The sequence below is a fragment of the Chiloscyllium punctatum genome, chromosome 6 (genome assembly GCF_047496795.1).
Source record: "Chiloscyllium punctatum isolate Juve2018m chromosome 6, sChiPun1.3, whole genome shotgun sequence".
In the NCBI taxonomy this organism is placed as follows: domain Eukaryota; kingdom Metazoa; phylum Chordata; class Chondrichthyes; order Orectolobiformes; family Hemiscylliidae; genus Chiloscyllium; species Chiloscyllium punctatum.
Genome location: NC_092744.1, coordinates 124,652,228 through 124,664,375, shown reverse-complemented (window position 1 = coordinate 124,664,375; position 12,148 = coordinate 124,652,228). Strand labels below are relative to the sequence as shown.

The window sequence follows — 12,148 nt, the reverse complement described above, 5'->3', positions numbered from 1 at the left end:
CTGGGCCGTGCGACACCAAGTCACTGTAAGATCACAGCAACACAGTGAGCAAGTGTCAGAAGGAAAATGAGTGCAGCGCGAGTGCGCATGCTGAGAGCAGCAGGTGACACACGCGGAAGTGCATTTCCCACAACAGGAACACTTCCCAAACGGCCGACTGCGGTGGAAGAATTCAGAGGGAGTTTACACTATGAAATTCGATGCCAGAGACACAATGGAGATCTGTCATTGAGTCTGTTCAAGATGAAGATTTTAAGATTTCTACAGATGCAAAACAAAATAAAAAGCTCATGGGTTAGTGAAGGCAAAAGATGAAATCGTACAATTTATCAATCTCCCCATCTTTACAATGAGTTCCTCACCACTTTCCTCACGCGGGAACAGAACCACTGGTGAAGATGATCATATAATCCCCGTTACTAGCCATGGAATCAGAGAAACTCCGTTTCCCAAACGTTCAGGTAAAACCAGGAATGTGGAGGTAAGCATTAATGTGTTGCTCCTGTACTGAAGGTGACCAGTGCACGGTATCTCTGTTTAAGTATAGTGGGGTGTGCTGTGCCGAAGTTTTAATTTTGAGCCTCACATGGAGCAACTTCAATTTGTCGTCGTGTTTAGGGATACGGACAGAAGGTGATATTGAGCAAAGTCAAGTTTATGGGAAAATACCGTGTTTGTGGATTGAGAAACAAGCTTTTCTGGATAATGACTCCTTGATCAACAAACATACTGCAAGTATATAAAACGTGAAGAGACATATGTGGAGAGAGAGCCGAAGGTGATTTTTCAGCAGATGGATAACGTTTCCCAAGTGCACTGCGTTAAATTCCGGGAAAAAAGATGTTGAACTGGTTTCATGTTACACAGTTTGTTGCAAAGTTACAAAGGTTGTTGAAAAGAAATCACATTTGAACGTTTGAATGTTGTATTGAACTAAATTATGGTCTGAGCATATTTTACCAAAAAAATGGCGTGCTGCAGAGAAGTACAGAGGGTTAACAATACAAAAGGACAGAGTCTTCTTGGTGGATTTCTTGGGTGGAGTTAAGAATGTACGAAATATACATAACATCATGTGAATGTGGTCAAATCTTTAAAGTAGGTGTTCCATCTCCAAGTGACGATTCAATTCCTTCTCATTAGGATATAACTTCTGTCTGCAGTTATTTTACGACATTAGCTCCATTTACAGAGTCTCGCCTTGAATAATACGCCACACCTTACCAATCCATGAACTTGTTATACTGAGTACTATTCAGTTGTTCGTGTTCATGAAATGTCTTTGTCTCTGAAGTCAACAAATTCGAAATTGTTCCGCAACCACTCTGACTTTGTCTCAATGGTAAATTCTCTCCTTGTACGTTTGTTCGTGTATCTTTTAACACACTCTGAAGTCAGCTTCTACGTTTTATTTCTGGAAAGTCGTTCACGATTTAAATAACTCTATTGAGTGGAAGAAAATCTCATCCAAACTTTTCTTAACCATTCACTAATGGTTTTCAAGCTCTAACGAAAGTTATTTATTCACGAGAAAGAGGGACTTTCCTGATTTACTCATTCAAACATCGCGTTATGTGAAAATCTCATTTGCTTACATCAAACTTGCGTGTTTCTGCTCCAGCATTTCCAAACCTCGTGAATAAACTCCTTGATTCTTTCTATCATCCCGTTTGTATCCTTTCTGATAATTTTATGTTTCAGAAAACAACGTCACTTGTCTTTCTAATATCTTGCGATCCAGGAAACAGCGTCTGTGCCCTTTCTAACTTCTTTACATGTTTTTGGTGGAAAATGAGGACAAGGATTACACACAATATTCCCACTGAGTGTGACCGAAAGGTTTTACAGTTACACTATGAACTCTTTGCTTTTTAAATATGACGCCTCTATTTATAAACTCCAATCAGGTAAATTACTATCTATCCAGTTCATGAACATCGTATCTATCATTTCATTTATTCTTCCACGGAATGTCCGAAAGATTTGTAAGGCCAACATCTCTAAAACCCCATGTGCTGAGTCAGTCTCAGCTATTTCTCAAGGTGACTGAAGTTCAAATACTTCATAGTGTGTCTCCCGTCATTCCATGCAGACTGGTTCTGGACAGCAAATGCCATCACCAAAGGCCACCGTGGATCTGAAATCAACAGTTTTCACATAGTAATTGTCGTCGCTATTGTGTATCGTATGTCCGTGTACTTGTGCATCATTTCATGGGTCCCTGTATTGAATTCTACTGAACAATTATTTTGTGAATGGAGACATTCCCTTCAGCACTCATTTGAAACTCAATGAAACATTGAAACATTTTACTCATATGCTTCCAGAGGACAGTCCTGCCATTACTGGGATGAATCAGTAAACATTCCCCAGGTATCCTTGAAGGCAAGGATGTCCTTTTCCATTTTAGGAGATCATTACAGCACTGAATCCCATGGGTGCGTTCATTAACACCAAAACAGTTGCAGCAAGACTTTAAAACGAAGATTTTGCTATCTGCTTAATTGGTTGTCCCAAAAATTACATTCCATATTGTGGTATGTTTGTGGATGAAAGCACTTACTGAATCTTGAGCCATTATATTTCAGTTTTGTCAAAACATTATCATTCGCTGTTCTCTCTTTCCCTTTCAGTTTCCCGTTTTATATCCTGCATTTTATCAGTTTATCTTAAGTTTTCAATAATTTCAATCAATCTCGCTCCTGATTACCAATCCGGGAGAATGCCACAATTTTGTCAATTTATATGCAGTGCAGCTGTAGGGCGCGGTGACCAAGTGGAAAGGCTTTGGTCACGTGAAATAAAAGGAGCCGGCTGGTGGAATCTGGCCGTTCCATCACAGTCATATTTAAAACATTTATCGTAATCTTTAGCCAAATCATATTGGCAGAAAATAAGAAAACAAAAATGAAAAAATTGCTGCTGTTGAAAATCAAACGAAAACAGTCGTTGCTGGAATATTTCAGGACATCTGGCAGCATCTGTGGAGAGACGGACCCAATGGATGTGAAACGTTAACTGTGATTCATCTGCACAGATGCTGCCAGCTCACCTGTGATTTTACAGCAATTTCTGTTTTTGTTTCAGATTGGCAGATTTTGTTGCAGTCCATGAGAACAGTGCTCATTAGAATCAAACAGACAGCATGGACCCGGTAGTGTGAAATGAGACAGTAATAATGAATGAGTGGAGAGTGTTGTACTGGAGAAGCACAGCAGGTCAGGCAACATCCGAGGAGCAGGAGAATGGACGATTTAGGCATAAGCCATTCATCAGGAATTAGGCTTGTGAGCCGGGCAGAGGAACAAAGCTGAAGCCAGGTGCCAACTCGCAGGCACCTCCTCCTACAGACCACGATCACAAACTCTCCTCCCCTCAACAAACTATCATCTCCCAGACCATTCACAATCTCATCACCTCTGGGCATCTCCCATCCACAACCTTCAACCTCATTGTCCGTGAACTGCGCACTCCCCGATTCTACCTCCTTCCTAAGATTCACAAACCTGACTGCCCCAGTCGACCTATTGTCTCATCCTGAGCCTGTCCCATCCGAATAATCTCTTCCTACCTTGATACAATCTTCTCTTCCCAGTTCAGGAAATGCCCACTTACATTCGTGATACCCCTATGCACTTCACCTCCTCTAAGAATTTCGTTTCCCTGGCCCCCAACGCGTCATCTTCACCATGAACATCCAGTCCTTGTAAAAATCCATCTGCCATGACAGAAGTCTGCAAGCCTTCCAGTTCGTAATCTCACACATCCCAACCAGTACCTTTCCACTGACATCCTCATCCACGTGGCTGAACTGGTCCTCACAATCAACAACTTCTCTTTCCAATTCTCCCACTTCCTCCATCGAAACCCGGATAGGACCAAGCTATGCCTGCCTGTTTGTCAGATACGCGGAACTGTCCATCTTTCGCAATTACACAGGCACCATCCTCCACCTGTGCCTCCGCTACATTGATGAATGTTTGGGGCCACTTGGTGCTCCAACGAGGAGGATGAATAGCTCACCAACTTTACCAACACCTTCCACTCCGACCTCAAATTTATCCGGATCATCTTGGCAACTTCACTCATCTTCCTGGACCTCTCCATCATCGACTCTGGCGACTGACTAATGACAGTCATATACTACAAGCCCACTGACTCTCACATGAATCTAGAGTACATCTCCTCCAACCCTATCTCGTGTAAGAACGCCATTCCTTATTCCCAATGCCTCCACCTCCAGCACATCTGTTCCCAGGATGACCAATTGCACCTCAGGAAGAGCCAGTTGGTCTCCTTCTTCCACGATCACAAATTGCCTTCCCACGTGGTTGACACCGCCCTCAAGTTCATCACCTCCATTTCACACACCACCACCCTTGAAGCCATGCCTCTCAACGCAACAAGGACAGAACCACCTGGTGCTCACCTTACACCCCCATCAAACTGGGCATAAAAGCATCATATTCTGCCACTGATGCCACCTCCAAACAGACACCACCACCAGAGATATATTTCGCTGCCCAGCCCTGCCAACATTCCGTAAAGACCATTCCCTCCATGAAACCTTCTTCAGGTCCACACATCCTCCCACCAGCCCACAACCCTCTCCTGGCACCTTTCACTGCCGCCAAAGGAAGAGTGAAACTAGCACCCACACCACTCCCCTCACCTCAGCCAAGGCCAGAATTGACCATTCCACATCCATTAGAAATTCACCTGTACAGCTCCCAATGTCATCTACTGAATCCGTTGCGCCCAGTGTGGTCTCCTCTACATCAGGGAGACAGGATACCTTCTTGCAGATCATTTCAGAGAACATCTCTGGGACACCCGCACCCACCAACTTCACCGTCCCGTGGCTGAACACTTCAACTCCCCCTCCAACCCCATCAAAGACATCCAGGTCTTGCACCTCACCACTGCCAAACCGATACCACCCAACGCCTGGAGGAGGAAGACTACACCTATCGGCTAGGGACCCTCACACCACACGAGATAAATGTGAATTTGAACAGTTACCTCATTTCCCCTCCCCCAAGCCCAAGCCTTCAACTCGCCACCGCCCTCTCGACCCATTCCATCACTGCAATTTCTGACCTAATTTCTTCTCCCTCCTATTCATCCATCTATTGCTTTCCAGCTATTTCCCCTCAACCCCACACCATTTCCATTTATCTCTCAGCCCGACTCACATGCCTTATTCGAGATTAAGGGCTTAAGCCTGAAACCTGAATTCTCCTGCGCCTCGGATGCTACCTGATCTCCTGTGCTTTTATAGCATCACACTACCAACTCTGATCTCCAGCATCTGCAGTCCTTACGTTCTCCTTGGAATTATCAATGACCTTAGAGTGAATATACCCCTCGATTGCAGTGATCACAGTGTGACTGAGTTTTCCATTTATTTTGGGTGAGGGCAGGCTGGATCTGAGACGAGCGCTTAACATCTAAACAACGGGAATGGTATCAGATCGCGAAGTTTGGGTGGGCTGAAGTGAAATGGAAAATTCTGTCAGAAGATGGGTCAGTACAACTGCATCACATCACCCAGGCTGTAAATGACACGCAGAGTGAGAAAATCAACTTCAGTGCAGACACAATGACAGGTAAAGTGGAAAAGAGACAATACAACACACTGAGGTGCAGTGGAATTAGTTATGTGAAAGGATTCGATATATAAGCTACACCTTTACATATGGACTGCCCTCACATTGGAAAAAGGAATTTCCTGCAGTATAACGGCGATATTTGCCTGTGACATCACAATTTTGAGAGACACTGACATAGTTTCTTCTGTAGCAGCGTGGCCTCGTAAAATCATGATCGTCCCATCAACCAGAATTCAATACTTCAAAGCTCTCCTCTGCGCTGTACAACTTATTTGCTGCTCCTGTAGTCAGATCTTAATCGCTTCACTGTGTATCTTCTTCTGCTTCCTGCTTCATGGAAAAACTTGAAACGTGAACAATTCCACTTTCCACTTTCACCAATCTTTTGCAACTTCCGAGTTGGCACAGGTATGAGTGACCGCTGGCCTCCTCGAGCGCTCTCACTCTGGTATGATCTGAATGATAAAGTGAACTGTGTCTGATATGCAGAATGTCCCCACGCGGGACAGTGCTGTTTATTCCATCCCCGGGGACTGAGGTGTCTGTATTGGCAGAATATTCAGCCATTTCCCTCCACTTGCAGGCATTATGAGGGGATGTAAATGCGGATATGCTCTGAAGCTTCCTCTCACGGGCACAGCCAGGTGCAAGAGCCCTGCTGGAACTTAGCAACTTTGATTGCGAACTTCCTCCAAATGTCATTTATTTGAGAGAAAGAGAAAGGTGCTGAGCTGGTGGGAAAGAGAGAAATGGGCCATGGACTCTCTTCCCTCAGTAAAATGCAAATAAGTGCATTTTTGTGCTGCCCATTTGATGTTCAGAATCAATCTTCACAGAACAATCCAGCAGAAAGGCTTTTGATTTACAGGCGTCGGTTTCTTTGCTGCAATCGAGCTTCAGTTAACATCTGAGTCCCAACCGTCCCAGATAAAGCGACTCCGAATGAAACCCTCACTCACTGAGAACCATCCCCTCAGCCAGGTGCTGCGGGGCTGCAGGCAGTCCAAAGCGGAAGGGAGGATTAAAAACGAACCATTATTTCTCCCTCAGCCTCTCTGCCACAGCGGTAGGGAGAGGGACGGCAGAGACGTGTGACGTCATTCACGTGCTGACAGAAGCCGTTCAGCCCATCGAGTCCATGGTAAATCTCTATCGCTTGCTTCTCTCTGAGGTTATTCATCATCAGTGCTGCTTGTTCTAATAAGAGGGAACTGTATCTGTGTCGAAATGCTGTCTCCAACATACTGAACCACATGTCATTCACGGCTGTTCATTTCACCGGAGGACCCTGCTGTGTGACACAGCGTGGGGAAGAACTGCAAGGCTGTTAAAATAATGAATGCAGATGCTGTAAACCACATGATGGATTAATGGTGCTGGAAGAGCACAGCAGTTCAGGCAGCATTCCAGTATCTTCGAAATCAACGTTTCGGGCAAAAGCCCTTCATCAGGAATAAAGGTAGTGAGCCTGAAGCGTGGAGAGATAAAGCTAGAGGAGGGTGTGGGTGGGGAGAAAGTAGCATTGAGTACAATGGGTGAGTGGGGGAGGGGATTAAGGTGATAGGTCAAGGAGGAGAGGGTGGAGTGAATCGGTGAAACAGGAGATAGGCAGGTAGGACAAGTCCGGATAAGTCATGGGGACAGTGCTGAGCTGGAAGTTTAGAATTAACAGCGCCAGAGACCCGGGTTCAATTCCCGCCTCAGGCGACTGACTGTGTGGAGTTTGCACGTTCTCCCCGTGTCTGCGTGGGTTTCCTCCGGGTGCTCCGGTTTCCTCCCACACTCCAAAGATGTGCAGGTCAGGTGAATTGGCCATGCTAAATTGTCCGTAGTGTTAGGTAAGGGGTAGATATAGATGCAGGGGTATGGGTGGGTTACGCTTCGGCGAGGCGGTGTGGACTTGCTGGGCCGAAGGGCCTGTTTCCACACTGTAAGTAATCTAATCTAAAAAAGACTAGTGTGACGTGGGGGAAGGGGAAATGAGGAAACTGTTGAAGTCCACATTGATGCCCGGGGGTTGAAGTCTTCTGAGGTGGAAGATGAGGCGTTCTTCCTCCAGTGGTGAGCAGCGGTGAAGGAGGCCCAGGACCTCCATGTCCTAGGCAGAGTGGGAGGGGGAGTTGAAATGTTGGGCCACGGGGCGGTGTGGTTGATTGGCGTGGTTGTCCTGGAGATGTTCCTGAAAGCGCTCTGCTAGGATGCGCCCAGTCTCCCCAATGTAGAGGAGACAGCAACGGATACAATAAATGATATTAGTAGATGTGCAAGTAAAACTTTGATGGATGTGGAAGGCTCCTTTAGGGCCTTGTATAGAGGTGAGGGAGGAGGTGTGGGCACAGGTTTTCCAGTTCCTGCCGTGGCAGGGGAAAGTGCCAGGATTGGAGGGTGGGTTGTAGGGGGCGTGGACCTGACCAGGTAGTCACGAAGGGAACGGTCTTTGCGGAAGGCAGAAAGGGTTGGGGAGGGAAATATATGCCTGGTGATTGGGTCTGTTTCGAGGTGGTGGAAATGTCGGTGGATGATTTGGTTTATGAGAAGGTTGGTAGGGTGGAAGGTGAGTACCAGGGGCGTTCTGTCCTTGTTACGGTTGGAGGGGTGTGGTCTGAGGGTGGAGGTGTAGACGAGATGCGTTGGATGGCATCTTTAACCACGTGGGAAGGGAAATTGCCGTCTCGAAAGAAAGAGGCTATCTGCTGTGTTTTGTGGTGGAACTGGTCCTCCTGGGAGTAGATCCAGCGAAGACGGAGGAATTGGGAATACGGGATGGCATTTTTGCAAGAGGTAGGTTGGGAAGAGGTGTGGAAGTGGTAGGGTGGGAAGAGGTGTGCATCAGGTCAAATCTCCGTCACATTCCTGACTGTTGTTCTTATGTTTATTTCTTCTCGACGTGTGCTGAAGTAACACAGTGAGGGATCAATTACTGTTGTCAGACATACATGTAGGGGCGTATTAAATACTGAAGTTGTGAGATTCGAGCAGTGTTTATTAACATAGACCATTCACTGTTCGAAGCTCAGGCTCAGGAATTTGACAGAGAGCGAATTTGAGCAAAGGTTGAGCCGGGGCGTTTACCCCATGACGTACCACGAGTTTCTGCGGTTGCTTTGTTGTTCACCTCATTTCTGTGTCTTGCATCATTGAGGATTTTGATGTTGTCCCCTCGAGACAAAAGGCCGGTGGTTATGCAACATTCTACAAAAGATGCAGTCCAATAACAGCCAATGCTAATTCTGTCTACTTATCCAGATATTGACCTCTGGAAACAGCACTGTGCACTCTCCTCGAGTCTGGAAAACAACTTCCTCACATATAATGCTATATTCTCGCTCTCATGGTGCTGTTCATTCCATCGGCTTCTGTTTTTCACAGAATCCGATTCAATAGATCTTGTCACTGTGTCATTTCTTTCCATGTGGTCAGATCTTGTGAACAGAATATCACAGTGGGAGTGCCCTGGGCCCATAACCCAGAAGTCAGACCATACTCAGGGAACCGTATTCTGGTTTTGATCATTTCATGAACACCAGGAAGAGATATCTATGCTCTTCAAAATGTAATTACCTGTTTTAAGAAGAAAGGTAAACAGTTCCTGGTTCCTGCTTTTGTTACCACACGGACCAAGATTGTAAATGCTAGAACCAGTCGAGACTGTCCGCTCTCCCACATCCAAGTTATCCCCAGGTTGTGTTAAGATGATGGCCTGAATCGCTTCCTTCTCTTCCCTGTCACTCTAGGATGATGTGAGCTGTGAAATCTTTGATGTGAACTGGAGGCAACGTGGAAAAATGTATACACAGCAGGTGCGTGAGCGACGGGACTCGCTGCAGTAACATCCCATGCTGATTCAGACAGCAGAAGCCTCCCTGTGACTTCGAGAAGCACAGACACTGTTCCCGAATAATGGGGAGAGATTCACTCTTTCCTCGCAGTTCTGCATTTTCTACCTCTCTGAAGTGGCATTCTTTGGATAATGGTTCCAAAAAGAAGATGATTTCTTGTGCATGCACGATCTCCCTTTTCTACACCTTTCCAGAATTCCCATACTTCCCACTCCCGCCAGCCCCCTACCCCGCTCCACACACCCGTGTTTGATAGGGAGCTGAAGACCGCGTTCAAGCTGCTCGACACCAATACTGCGTGACAATGGAGGATGAGTTCGTCCAGTTCTCAATGAAGATTGCCCTGTTCCGGGAAAGCAGCTAGCACAGCCTCCTGAGAGAAGCGAGTCAGAATGGAAAGGAGCTGTTATTAAAACTCTGTGCTTCTTTCACTCCGAAACAGCAGAAATAGCCTTAGTTAACCCAAAACTCACCTGATTTCTGGTTACCACGTCTGGCGCCGTTCTGGCTCGTTTGTCTCGGGTGTGACATTGCTTCAGACAGGTGACATATGTGCGAGAGTTCTCGCGTTCACATTGCGGATGAGCCTTGGAATTTTGCACACTACTTCATTTTTGACTGTGAAGATATGATTTCGATGAGGTCGGTTTCAGATAAAGATTCCAAAGCTTGAAAACATACACAAGCAAGTTCAAGAACCGCTTCTTCTCGGCCATTGCTGCTCTGAGAAATGGATTGTATAACTTGAAATAATGCTGAACTTGCCAATGTGGATTTTGCTGCGCGCACGTCCGATACGGAGTAACCTGAATTCCTAGGTCTGGCCAAATTTTGCTTTCCTCACGCTGTGATCTGCATGTCCTTGATGACTATGATCCGACTTTACCATCGCAAACAACGCTTTCCACTGTACTTAGGTCCATGTGACAATCAATCAATCAAAACACATTCATTTCCTCATTGCGTGGAGCCAGCAGGGCTGCATGGCCTCAGTCTGCACTGTGACACATTTTGTGATTCTGATTGAAATTGCAAATAAAACAGCAGAATTGGGGAAGTTACAGAATGGTTATATTGACACAGCCGACACAAATCTGTGCCACAGTGTATCACACAATAACAGTGAAGATATTTTAACGTCATCATCGAAGGTACATGCTACAAAAACCTGAAGACTACGGGAAACCGCTGTGGTCAGCGATAACAGAGCGGCCCAGAGGGATCGTGGTGGGCGCATAATCCAGAAATTAATGAATGAAAAGCATCCTCTGCTCGATGACAATTCCAGCTTTCAGTGTATGTACTGCAACTGCCAGAGTTTCGCTATAACAGTGCTCCGTTCTTCACATTACATAATAATGAGCCATATGCGTCCTGTCACTCAATGGTATCTGAAATAGATACACCCGCCACATTTATGTATTTGAGGAAACACACGTTTGAAGTTATGGAAGATTTTTTTGCTGTTCTCTGGAGGTCTGTTATGAACTGATTCGCAAAGTCACTTGACTGAGCTGGGAATACACTGGCGAAGGTGAGAGAAATCAGTTGGTGTGTGGGCCATACCCCTGACGCCTTGAAGTTATTCCCCACGCTGTGTCACACAGCAGGGTCCTCCGGTGAAATGAACAGTCATGAACGACATGTGGATCAGTAGTTTGGAGACAGGATTTCAACACAGACACAGTTTCCTATTATTACAACAAGCACCACTGATGATGAATACCCTCAGAGAGAAGCAAGTGACAGAGATTTACCGTGGACTCGATGGGCTGAACGGCTTCTGTCGGCACGTGAATGACGTCACACGTCTCTGCCGTCTCTCTCCTTGTCTCTGTGACAGAGTGGCTGAGGGAGAAATAATGGCTCGTTTTTAAACCTTCATTCCACTTTGAACTGCCTGCAGACCCGCAGCTCCTGGCTGTGGGGATGTTTCTCAGTGAGTGAGGGTTTCATTCGGAGTCGCTTCATCTGGGACAGTTGGGACTCAGATGTTAACTGATGCCCGATTGCAGCAATGAAAACGACGCCTCTAAAACAAAAGCCTTTCTGCAGGATTGTTCCGCGAAGATTGATTCTGGACATCAAATAGGCAGCACAAAAATGCAATTATTTGCAATTTACTGAGGGAAGAGAGCCCACGGCCCATTTCTCTCTTTCCCACCAGCTTAGCACCTTTCTCTCTCTCTCAAATAAATGATATTTGGAGGAAGGTTGCAATCAAAGTTGCTGAGTTCCATCAGCGCTCTTGCACCTGGCTGTGCCCGTGAGAGGAAGCTTCAGAGCATATCCGCAATTACATCCCCTCATAATGCCTACAAGTAGAGGGAAATGGCTGAATACTCTGCCAATAGAGACAGCTCAGTCCCCGGGGATGGGATAAACAGCACCGTCTCGGTGGGGACATTCTACAGATCAGACACAGTCCACTTTATCATTCAAATCATACCAGAGTGAGAGCGCTCGATAAGGCCAATCGGTCACTCGTACCTGTGCCAACTCGGGAGTTGCAAAAGATTGGTGAAAGTGGAAAGTGGATTTGTTCACGTTTCAAGTGTTTCCTTGAAGCAGATAGCAGAAGAAGATTCACAGTGAAGCGATTGAGATCTAACTACAGGGGCAGCAAATAAGTTGTACAGCGCAGACGAGAGCTTTGAAGTATTGAATTCTGGTTAATGGGTCAATCATGCTTTCACT

General features: G+C 45.9%; 1 long non-coding RNA gene across 1 annotated transcript in view; it reads right to left on the bottom strand.

Moving 5' to 3' along the window:
- LOC140478559 (uncharacterized) overlaps positions 1-12,148 on the bottom strand; it is a 728,439-nt gene that overhangs the window by 201,674 nt on the left and 514,617 nt on the right. The gene's annotated exons all lie outside the window — the stretch shown is intronic.